Source organism: Palaemon carinicauda, chromosome 4, assembly GCF_036898095.1.
Source record: "Palaemon carinicauda isolate YSFRI2023 chromosome 4, ASM3689809v2, whole genome shotgun sequence".
Taxonomy (NCBI): domain Eukaryota; kingdom Metazoa; phylum Arthropoda; class Malacostraca; order Decapoda; family Palaemonidae; genus Palaemon; species Palaemon carinicauda.
The window spans coordinates 97813803-97826302 of record NC_090728.1 but is presented as its reverse complement, the minus strand read 5'-3'; positions in this window follow the sequence as shown (position 1 = coordinate 97826302).

Genomic DNA, 12500 nt, shown 5'->3' with positions numbered 1-12500 from the left:
ACCCTCTACTCCCTATCAGTGGCATCCGCACCGGAAATGCGCGAAGGTGACCTAGTGTACGTGAAACCACATCAAAAGTGGCAGGATTTCATGTCTCCAGGAGTCACCACCATTACCGAGGGAAAGGTTGAAATTCCCTTTATAAATGTAAATACCCAGTGGTTCCACTTAGGCACTGAGTCGGTCTGCGACCTTGAGTTATCTTCATTTGTGACAGCCGAACGGACACTGGCGACCTTGTCTTTCCATGGTCAAGGTCCCGGTGGGGACAGGCTGAGAAAGCTCCGTCAAACAGCTGTTGGAGCGACCCCAATCAATTATTATAAGAGAGTAGGAGATATTGTAGAGAATTTTGCGGACGTAATTGCAGTTGGAGATGAACCCCCAGGGAGAATTACTAAGTTTCCATTTAACATCGAGACTGGCAGTCACCCCTCAATTCGTTCTAAACCTTATAGGACTCCCCTCTGTCATGTAGAGGCAATTGAAAGAGAAATAAATAAATTAAAAGAGCAAGGTACGATTCGAGAAAGCGAGTCCCCTGGGCCTCTCCAATTGTGATGGTTCGTAAGAAGGATGGTTCTTTTCGGTTATGCCTAGATTATAGGAGGATAAATGCTGTTACCAAGGATAATGCATACCCTTTGCCCTCTATCGAGGAACTGTTACTTAAAGTCAGGGAAAGCAGGTTTTTTCTACGTTAGATTTAAAGTCCGGGTATCACCAAATTCCCTTAAATGACGAAAGTAAAGAAAAAACGGCCTTTATAGCAAATGATCAATTGTTTGAGTATAATCATCTCCCTTTCGGATTGAAGAATGCTCCTGCCCATTTTTCTCGTGTGATGATGTCTGTATTAGCTTCATTATTAGGACATAGTGTTTTTGTCTATTTGGATGATATAATTGTAATTGGGGCTACGGCAGACGAGTATGAAAAAAATACAAGTGTTAGAAGCCTTGAGACGTCAGGGGATGAAGATCAATTTAGACAAATGTAAACTTTTTCAACAAGAAGTAGAATTTTTAGGGCACATAGTAACACCCGAAGGCCTAAGGCCTTGTGCCGATAAAGTAGCTGCAGTCAGGAAATTTCCAGAGCCAAAAAACGCTAAGGAAGTAGCCAGTTTTCTCGGGCTCGCTGGCTATTACCGTAAGTTTATACAGAACTTCGGTCACATAGCACGACCGCTAGATTCATTGAGGAAGCGGCCCGAATTTCAGTGGGGAGAAAGAGAAAAAGCTGCTTTTCAGACATTAAAGAATGCACTCACGAGCGACGAACTGTTGGCTTATCCAAGGTTCGATCGGCCGTTTTTGGTATCGGCCGTTTTTGGTATCGACCGACGCGAGTCATATCGCGATCGGCGGAGTCTTTTCTCAGGTTGATGATGAAGGGAATGAGAGGCCTATTTGTTTTGCTTCACGAGCTTTAAAGGGACCAGAGGTTAGATACAGTACCTTCGATAGAGAGGCATTGGCAATTCTATGGATGCTGGAGAGACACCGCTAGTTTTTGCTTGGGCATAAAATTAAAATAAATACAGATCATCGGCCGTTGCGAGACTTGTTCAAAAAAGGGAAGTTAAATACTCGGCAAGCTCGGTGGATTGAGCGGTTGTTAGAGTTTGATATTGTGAATTTCGAGCATATTGCGGGGAAGTCAAATAAAGTAGCAGACGCTCTCTCCAGGACCGCCATAGTGGCAGTAACAACTAGGTCTGTAAGGCGTTGTTCTTCCTTCCTCTTTGATAGAGAAAGCCATCCATGTAATTCATGTAACTCCTTACGCAGGACATGTAGGTATAGAGAGGTCCTTGAGAAGGGCCAGAGAGTCATTTTTTTGGTTAGGGATGAAGAAAGACATTGTTAGGTTTATTAATAAGTGTCATGTGTGTAACACTATGCGGAACCACAACCATGTGATCCCGAAGGCCAGAACATGGTCAATAGTTCCTGTTAAATTTAATAGAGTGCATATGGACGTCCTGGGTCCATTCCCCCCCGGTGACGGGCAGTTTAAGTACGTGTGTGTGTTTGTAGATGCATTCACACGCTTCACACTTACGTATGCAATGGTGGACAAAACCGCAGTGTCGGTTGCGTAGGCGTTGTGCTCCTTCATAGTGAGGTATGGATGTCCAAGTACATTGATAAGTGACAATGGTAGAGAGTTTGTGAATGAAGTGTGCAAGGGGCTAACCCAGATCATGAAAATAGATCATTTCACTATCGCCTCTAATCAGCCATCAGCAAATGGGCTCGTCGAGTCCCATAACCGAGAGGTGACAAATATTTTAAAGTATCTTGTGGGGGACAACCCAAACCAGAGGGTGGAAATGTTGCCGGGGGCGGAGTTCACCCTAAATACGGCATATAATGGCTCTATTAGGGATACCCCGTTTTTTATGCTCTTTGCGCAGGGCCCTGTGCTGCCGTATACCGTTGTCATGGACCCCCACACCTTGCCATTATACAACACAGAACAATATCGGGTGATGATGTGTAATTTGGCTCGGAGAGTGTTTCAGATAACCCAAAAGTACTTGCTGAGGGCCAATGAGAAATATCAGACGAAATACGATCAGCGTTTCCGAACGCGAACGTCTGATATACAGATAGGGGACAAAATCTATCTTAAAAGGTTGCAACCGAGGAAGCATAAACTGGAAGCCTCATATGTTGGACCGTATCGTGTAAAAGAAATTAAAGCCGATACAGCGGTCATCCAACACATCCGGACCGGGACCAAAGGCGAGTATCACCTTTCACATATGCGCCCGGTCCGAGAGGATAACTTGGTGTGGTATTTAAATAAGCCGGTACCACCTTACCCCGGGCTACCTGGCTACTTGGGGGAGGAAAGTGAGGAAGAGACACAAGCGTGTGTCCGTGCCGTCCTTCGAGCACGAGAGAGTGCGAGAGGACATGGGCCATGAGATAGTATCTACCACAAGGTGATTGAGGTCACGGAATCAGGTTTATTTTGTGTGTGTTACTCCAAGTGTTTTGTGAAAAGATGAATTAAATTTTCTTTCGTTTTTTTTGGTTTTGTTCTAAGCATATCACGAGTATTTCATTCATCATACTGAGACATTTCTGTTGCATTTATGTTATGTTGGAATTAATTCAAATTTCGTTACCCTATCTTGATACTTATTTTGTTGTTACCAATGGTTTGATGTGTGTTTTCAATGTTATTATACTGTATTTAAAAAATTTCATTTATCTCTGTGGAGGTTATCAGTGCTGTTACAGGTAATTGCTAATCATGGGTTGAAAATTGAACATCATTACTTATGTTTTTGTTTTTCAGGAGAAATAATATTGCTCGGTTATTGATAAGTATTTTTCTTTTTTATTATCATTCACTGTTTGAATTTGCTCCTTGTTGCAGTGTCACGGATGTGTTAGAAATGGTTTTCTTATAATGGTAAATGAGTAAAAGAGGGGATTGTAAGTTATTCATTTTGATTTCTCTTAATTTTTATCATTTTCTTTATTTTGTGTATGTAATGATTTGTCGGTTCATATAAAAATTTTATTGCATTGAAGGAACTGTTGGTAAAACATTATCATTTTTCTGATTTTGTGCTCCAAATTTCGGCGATGATGTATTAAACCTGAATTTTGTGTTTCTGTATGACCTATTGTGGGTGTGACATTCATCTTTGTGTAACTTGCAATTGTAACACGCCAACCGGCCCTCTGATTTTAATTTTTAATTCTAATTTCTGCATGCACCCGAAGAGGATGGTACTCAGCGGCAATGTAAAGAGAAACTAAAGTTTCTTTGTTTCAGTAAAAAAAAAAAAAAAATAGAAAAGTTTCATAAAAAAAAGAAAAAAATTTTTTTTGAGAAAAAAAATCTGATAAGTGTGAATTTTACGGGATGTAAAATCTGGGGAGGGAGTGATGAACTGATCACAGTCAAGTTGGCCGTTACTGATCGGGATAAGTGAAGTGTCAACAGATTTTTCTTCTTTGTTAGAGGAAGAACGGTTACGCTGTGGCTTGGGTGGCACTACCAAAAAGACGGTTACAGGTTAGCTTGGGCTTGGCGTCACTAAACCCTCTCCTGATTGGTTGTTATGAGACTTTCGGGTCAAAACAACCAATCATTGATCAGGCATCGCGATGCCTCTCTATGGGCGTTTGGGAAACTGCCCATAGGGGACAGATAGTTTCGGAGGCCTAGCGAGTGTGTCACCTAAGGAATGGCAGGTGCCAACATGTGTGCCAAACCGAGTACCATTTTCTGAGGGCTTTTTCTTAATAACGTAATGTAATCATAATTAAGGGCGCCCTTGTAAACTTGAGAGAATACAGCATGTGTAAAATTATCAACTCGGCTATTATTTGTGCATGAAATCCCTCTCTATTCGTGTTTCCCTAAGATTGATTGAACCCCAATACGACCCAGATCGGGTCATATATATATATATATATATATATATATATATATATATATATATATATATATATATATATATATATATATATACATATATACGTGTATATATATATATATATATATATATATATATATATATATATATATATATATATATACATATATACGTGTATATATATATATATATATATATATATATATATATATATATACATATATATATATATATATATATATATATATATATCTTCTTTCCGTCTGTTATCTGTATATTATGGTCAGTTGCCTGCTGTGCCTTCTCCAATGCCTTCTATCGATGGTTCTTCTTCCACCAAACCTCCTCTTTCCTTCACCTTATCTCGCCATCAAAATTTCTGTCTTCCTCTCGATCTTCCCCGTCACTTTAAAAGGCTACTCCCAAGCCCTCCTCACTCCATCACCACAATCCATCCTCAACATGTGTTCACACCCTCTCAGTACTGACACTCTTACCACCTCTCTGATATTTTTTAAGCCTATCATCCTTCTTATTTCATCATTTTGTAGTCTTTCAAGCAGTGATATTCCCATAACCGACCTCAGCATTCGCTTCTCTGCTCTCTCAGGCTTTGTATCCTCCTTCCGTCTTAGAGCGCACGCTTTCGGTCCATGCATTAACATTGGTCTCATCTTTTGGTTGATGGTACACTTGGGAACATTATTTTATCATATTTCTCTCTTTTTTTAATAAGTTTTTACACTTTATACAGTATAGGAAAGATCTAATTTAATGCTGTTACTGTTCTTAAAATATTTCATTTTGATTGTTTGATCATTTTCTTATAGTTTATTTATTTCCTTGTTTCCCTTCCTCACTGGGCTATTTATCCCTATTGGACCTCTTGGGTTTATAACATTTTGTTTTTTCAAGTAATGCTGTAAGTTATCTTGTAATAATAATAATAATAATAATAATAATAATAATAATAATAATAATAATAATAATGTTAATAATCTTGACTTTTGGCATCATTGTGAATTTTTTTACATACCTATCTCGCTCACCCCCCCCCCCCCCCTCCACTTCCCCTCAGGCTGCTTTGATCCTGGTCTCAACTTCAGCCTCACATACTCCCTCCTGAGTTATAGTAGATCACAAGTATCTAAATCGTTCCACTTATTTTATAACTGACCTTCTACATTCATGTAAGGATATTCTGTCCTTACCTTTCTTATTACTCACCATAACCTCTGTCTTATCCACATTAACCTTAAACCATCTCTCTTCAAAGTCTCCTGCAACTCTACAACCCTTTTCTGTATGCCTTCCTCATTTTCAGTGGTAATCGACAAATCATTTGCATATAGCAACTACGATAACTCTTCATTTCTGATCTCTTCACTTAACACATCCATGACCAACACAAATAAAAACGGGCCCATGGTGTAATCTAACGCTGTTACTCCTTTTGTCCTTGTTCTTATGTACATCATCTCGACCATTCTAACCTACTTTTCTGGGGCTTTCCTTTTCATCAAACACCGAAATATAATTTCTATTGGTATTCTATTAGAAGCATTCTCTAGTTTTACAAAAGCAAAGAAAAGCTTCTGGTTGCCCTCTAGCCTCCCTTACTATAAAGATATTCACAGTCCCTCTCCCCTTCATGAATCCACACTGCTGTTCCCTATTCTTTATAATCTCTCATCTACGAGTACCAGCTTAAAAACTTTCAAACCATGCTCTGCTAGTTTAATTCCCCTGTAGTTACCAAAGTCTATGTCATCCCCTTTTTCCTTGAATATAATGTAGATACCAAGGTCTATATATGTACCATTAGTCTTTCCTCCTACGTTTTAGGAATTATTTTTTTCATACCATTTCACTCCTAATAAATCCCATATCCCTATTCACTCTCTGTAGCTTGTGGTCATTTTTATTTGAAACTCTGATTGACCTGGTACCTTACCATTTTTCACTTTACTTCTGCATTTCCATATCTCCATTACTGGCCCCTTCATCCTTTGTACTTCCCCCAACTCCTCGCTCTCATTTTAATATATATATATATATATATATATATATATATATATATATATATATATATATATATATATTTATATATATATACATATATATATATATATATATATATATATATATATATATATATATATATATATATATATATATATATACTGTATATATAAGCTGGAACAGGATATAGAAGTATAAAAGTAGGTAATCTGGGGATGGTCTTTAGACTTACACCTATATTAAATTCTATCCATTGCTTCTCTCTCACTCTCCCAGTTTACTTCTGTTCCTTATAAGTTATATAAATAAGAGAAAGAAATCCATGTAAATAAATGCGAATTCCTTGTCCGGATAGCAAATTAAGATTTTGATAGAGCTATGTTAGGTTAGTCAAGGCTCCAATGAAGGATACTTTCATGAAAGATGACTAAACATTAGTTTTTAAGATCTTCATGAAATAGTAAAAGTCTGCTTTATAAAGGATATACTATAGATAAGCCAACTTTCCGATAAAAATCTCGGGGAACCATGAGTTAAAAAATAGGCATGTACCACCCGTGTGTCACGCGATCGTACATAGTAACGACATTTCTCCTTTTTGTATATATTATCCTTTGTATCTTCGCTCATCCCTCGCACTGACAGCAACTTGTATTAACCAGTCTGCCTACTTCATTGTTGACTTAACAGAACCGGTTGCCGGTTTGACAAGAAATAGCATGTTTGTATTTTGTGACCTTCTTACCGGGACCTAGTGTGTATATATACTCAATGTGTCTGTAATAAAGTTACTCAATTGCATTCATCTTGCCTTTGACTCACAAACTACTCTTGTCCCGTCACAAGCGCTAATATTTTTTGTGGCAAGCGAATTTATCTTATGAGCCAAGAGCCTCATCAATAAATGAAGAATATATTTATACCCAATATCGAATATATCAGATTGGTAGTAGGTAGTAGGTTGGATGGTCCCCTTTGACTAGCCAAACAGTACTACATTGGATCCTTCTCTCTGATTACAGTTAATTTTCCATTTGCCTATACACACACTGAATAGTCTGGGTTATTCTTTACACATTCTCTGTCCTCATACACCTGACAACACAGATTACCAAACAATTCTTTTTCACCCAAGGGCTTATCGCACTGTAATTGTTCAGTGGCCACTTTCCTCTTGGCAGGTTAGAAGAGATTCTTTAACTATGGTCTTGGGTAGTGCCGTAGCCTTTGTACCATGGTCTTCCGCTGTCTTGCAGTAGAGTTCTCTTGCTTGAGGGTACATTGGGGCTCTCTATTCTATCTTATTTCTCTGCCTGTTGTTTTGTTAAAGTTTTCATAGTTTATGTAGGAGATATTTATTTTAATGTTGTTTCTGTTCCTAAAATATTTTATTTTTTCTTGTTCCCTTTCCTCACTGAGCTATTTCTCCTGTTGGATCCCTTGGGCTTATAGCTTCCTGCTTTTCCAACTAGGTTTACAGCTTAGGAAATAATGATAATAATAATAATAATAATAATAATAATAATAATAATAATAATAATAATAATGATAATAATAATTATAATAATGATAATAATACTGGTGTTTTCTTCTACGCAGTAAGTCATGTAACCTACTTTGTTTGTTTTTAAGACTCATGAATTAACACTTCGCCCTGAGATGTTAAAAGTATGTGTTTTATAGCATAAGATATACATGTGTATACAATAACCTAAATGAAAGCCAAACGTACTTACAAAACCTTTTCACAAAATGTATGCATAATTCTTAAGGCACAATAATTCTAGGAATAAAAAGTACTCTATAATCTTTACTTACTATTTCAATGATTAAATCAGCCAGTTTGACCAATGAATTATATCTCGTAAGTAGCCTAATCCTGAATAATTTCGAAAGCAGTGTTAAGATTTAATGCTCGCGTGTTTTGCAAAATCCTAACATATTGTTGTTACCTCCTTGGTGTTTTAATCTTCTTTTTATTCATAGGAACGACCCACAATAAGTCTGAAGCGGCCAAAATTTGTGATGACCTCATTCCATTGATGAAAACCACAAAAGATTACTAAGATCAATGTTTAGTAGTCTATGTGGAAATATATCGTGTTACTGAATGTCAAAATGAGATATCTAGAGGTAACACTGAGTTTAACTTGACAATACTAATAAAATACATTTCCAGGTGATATTTAGGCTTTGCATGTATTGTATTTTTTATTTTATTTTTTTGCATATCCTGCAGTATTTGGTTAAGTTTGCTAAAGAATACCCTCTTTATACCACCTTCTCATTTGACATGAGCATTTACCTAAGTATGTATGGATACAGCCACCAAATGTGCTATGTTCAACAGTTTTTAGTAAATAATGAAGACATGACCAGTGTTCTTACACCCTGGTCTGTGCCACAAACTGAATCATAGCTAACGGCAAGGTTGAGTTAAAGCGCTTAATCGCCTTAAAGAATGCTGTCCCACGAGGGTCTAATGCAGCTTCGTTGTTATTTAACATTTTATTGGTGCATATCTGCAAAAAAAATATGTGTATGATGCTTTTGCATTCACATTACCTTATTAGCCAAAAATCAGCACACACAAAAATTCATGTTAATATATAGCCATTTTTAATCAAGCTAAGATTTATACAACTCATTTGGAGTTTGTTTTCCTTTAAAACTTATGAACACAATTAAGTTTGTACCGCAGAAAGAATACAGGTATAAAAGAACACTGCACAAAAAGGGTGGTGTGACGTCATTGAATCACTGGTTTCCTAATTATTTCACTTGGTAGAGAACATTATTTTCCTTAAATTGTAATTTTGTAGATTAGTTGTTTATACCTTTTCTTAACACCACAGGATCAAAATTTTATTGAAGCAGTAGCCTATTATTAGTTTCTAGAACATGGCAATTTTAATTAATCCTAAATGTTCTAAGCATTGTCAAAATACTTTTTTGGGGGGAAGGGGCACCTTTTAGCACTTAAAATGTCTTTAGATGCTGATTTACTAATGTTTCCATATTATTTCTATCTGCTTATTTTTTTTCTTTTCTAGTGTACGGTCTTTTCTTTAACAAAACATTTTTTTTGCAAGTCAATTGCTTTTTTAGATTACTACTCATGGTGTTTTTTCAATTTGACTACACAATGTAATCATAAATTTCAGGGGCATAACAAAGTTAGAATAAATATTTCTAATCAAATATGAAAAAAAACACATTATTACATAACGTTTCAAAACATTCACCCTTCAGGGAACAGAAGTTTGAATTGGCATACTTTGCTATGAATCGTTTTTTAATACTATATTTCGGAAAATTTCATTTCCTTCTGAACGTTATTATATCAAAAAATTTCTTTTGCTTCAATAACTTTATCTTTTATGGTATGGGTTAGTCCATTCAATTGCTTAAACTTTCTACAATCCATCGAGTAGCGTTTTATGTAAAAAACCTTCAACATGAGGACGGGGGAAAAGTTAGCTAATTTCGGAAATATAACATTGATTTATAAAACATATGTGATTACGGTAGGATTGTCTCTCTTACTTTCAAAGTTTAATGTAGTAAGGCAAAACTGATGAAGTTCCAAGAGGTATCAACACCAGAGCCAAGAAAAAAGTTAGTTATTTCTTCATACTAACAGGATGTTACAAGGACCATATTCATCTTTCAACATCATCAGAAGGCATTCCAGGAGATTAAGCACACTTTTGGAAATGTTCCAATTTTGTGAATAATTGACAATATTTTTTTTTTAATTGATAAGAAATTCCTTAAAGGAATGACTAAGTGGTATTATACTGGAAGGATTTGAAGACACTGAAGAAAAATTGGTGTACATAAAACACCATTGAAAATTGATGTATAGTATAAATATTTGCAGTGAATAAATTTGATCTATATCTATAGGGAGTGCATTTTGGTTTACATGTACACAATTACCTTCATACAAAAATGCAAAATTTTAAGTCTGAGAATTTAAGAGATGTATAACTGTTGTATAGACTATCTCAAAATTATCATCATCATCACCATCTCCTCTCACGTCTGTTGAGGCAAAGGGCCTTGGTTAGATTTTACCACTCCTCTCTGTCTTGAGCTTTTAAATCAATACTTCTCCATTCATCATCTCCTACTTCAAGTTTCATAGTCCTCAGGTGTGTAGGCCTTGTGGAGCTCAGTTAAATGTTTAATGAACTATTCCCTTTTTGGAGAGTGCGAAGAGCATGCCCAAACCATATCCATTTATCCGTCACCATGATCTCATCCACATATGGCATTCGAGTAATCTCTCTTATAGTTTCATTTCTAATCCTGTCCTGCCATAAAACTCCCAACATTATTCTGACGGCTTTGATCTCAAATCTACAAAATCTGTTCGATTTTGTTTTGTTGTTTTACCACGTATCATGTTCATACTTTAACACCGATCACATTAAGCTAATATAAGGCCTGATTTTATATGTAATTTAAAGCGATTCGATTTCCAAGTTTTAAGTAACCTAGCCATTGTCTGATTAAAAATTTTGTCTTTCATTAATCTCCTATTCTAAAGATCCTGTAATTGAGATTATAGTTCCTAAATTTTTAAATGATTCTTCTTCATTAATCTTTTCTCCTTCCAATGATATTTCATCTCCCATTGCATATTCCGTTCTCGTCATCTCTGTCTTCTATTTATTTTGAGCTTAACCTCATGTGATATTTCACGCATTCTGGTAAGAAAGCTTTGCAAATCCTGCGGTGTTTTTTCAAATAAGGACAGCATCATCAGCATACTCTAGGTCTACTAATTTCCTGTTACCCATCCAGTCCAATCCTTGTCCACTATCTCCAACTGTTCTATGCATTACAAAATCCATGAAGAGGATAAACAACACTGTTGATTGGATTTTTTTTTTTTATAGGACTCCACTGACATTAACATTGTGCATTTACCACCCTAGAATACGAAACAGGTAAAAAAGAGTTAATATGAGCCATTAAAAGATGACAAAAAATAAATTTCCTCCGAGAGGGCATTTGACATAGGGTATTTTCCCTAAAGCTCACTCAGAAATCAATATAAAACCCTCAAATTATATGTTGATACCAAATATACAAATTCAGAGAGGGCCATTTGACATATGGTATTTCCCTCATAGCTCACTCAGAATCAATTTAATACTCTTGAATTATATGTGGATACCAAACATACATTGCAGAATACAAGACCAGTAAAAAAAAAAGTAAATATGAGCTATTAAAAGGTGTGACAAAAATTTCTTCCTCGAGGGCCATTTGACAAAGGGTATTCTCCCAATAGCTCACTCAGAATTCAATATAAGACCCTCATATTATATGTGGATACCAAAAACAGACTCTATAATACAAGACAAGTAATAAAGTAAATATCAGTAATCAAAAGGTTTGACTAAAAATTCTTCCGATAGGGCCCTTTGACAAATTGGAGTTGGCATTGGGTGATGGCACAGGGTTAGTACTGGCTGATAGCACAAGGGTGGCACTGGTTGATGGTACATGGGAGTCACTGGTTGATGACACATGGGAAGCACTGGTTGGTGGCACAGGGATGGAACTGCTTGATGACACAGGGGTAGCCCTAGATAATGGCCCAGGGGTGGCACTCAAGGATATATTCCAGGAGCCTGCAATATCATTTGCACCGACGCCCGCTCCTCTACATTACTTGAAGTAACTAACATTACACTAAATCTCACGTTGCTAATTAGCACTTGCACTGAAGGCAATGATACAGGCACTGATTCCAATGACATCCATATTGAAGGGACTGACTTCACAAGGGTTTCCTCGGGTAACAAGTCTGTATTACAAATACTCTGACACTTGACTAGACTTTGACGTCGATTGGATGGGGGCCCTCCCTAAGGGACTCCTGATGGGGGTCAAGATGAACAGCAGGTTATCAACGTCTTCCTCATCATCGTCATCGTCGTTTGGTAACTTTTATTTACTATTTTTAGTAAAAAATTGCTTCCTTCTCTTCCATCAGCGACCAGAAGTAAGGCCCAAGGGAGACACATTTTCCCCAGAGTTGTCGGATGAGATG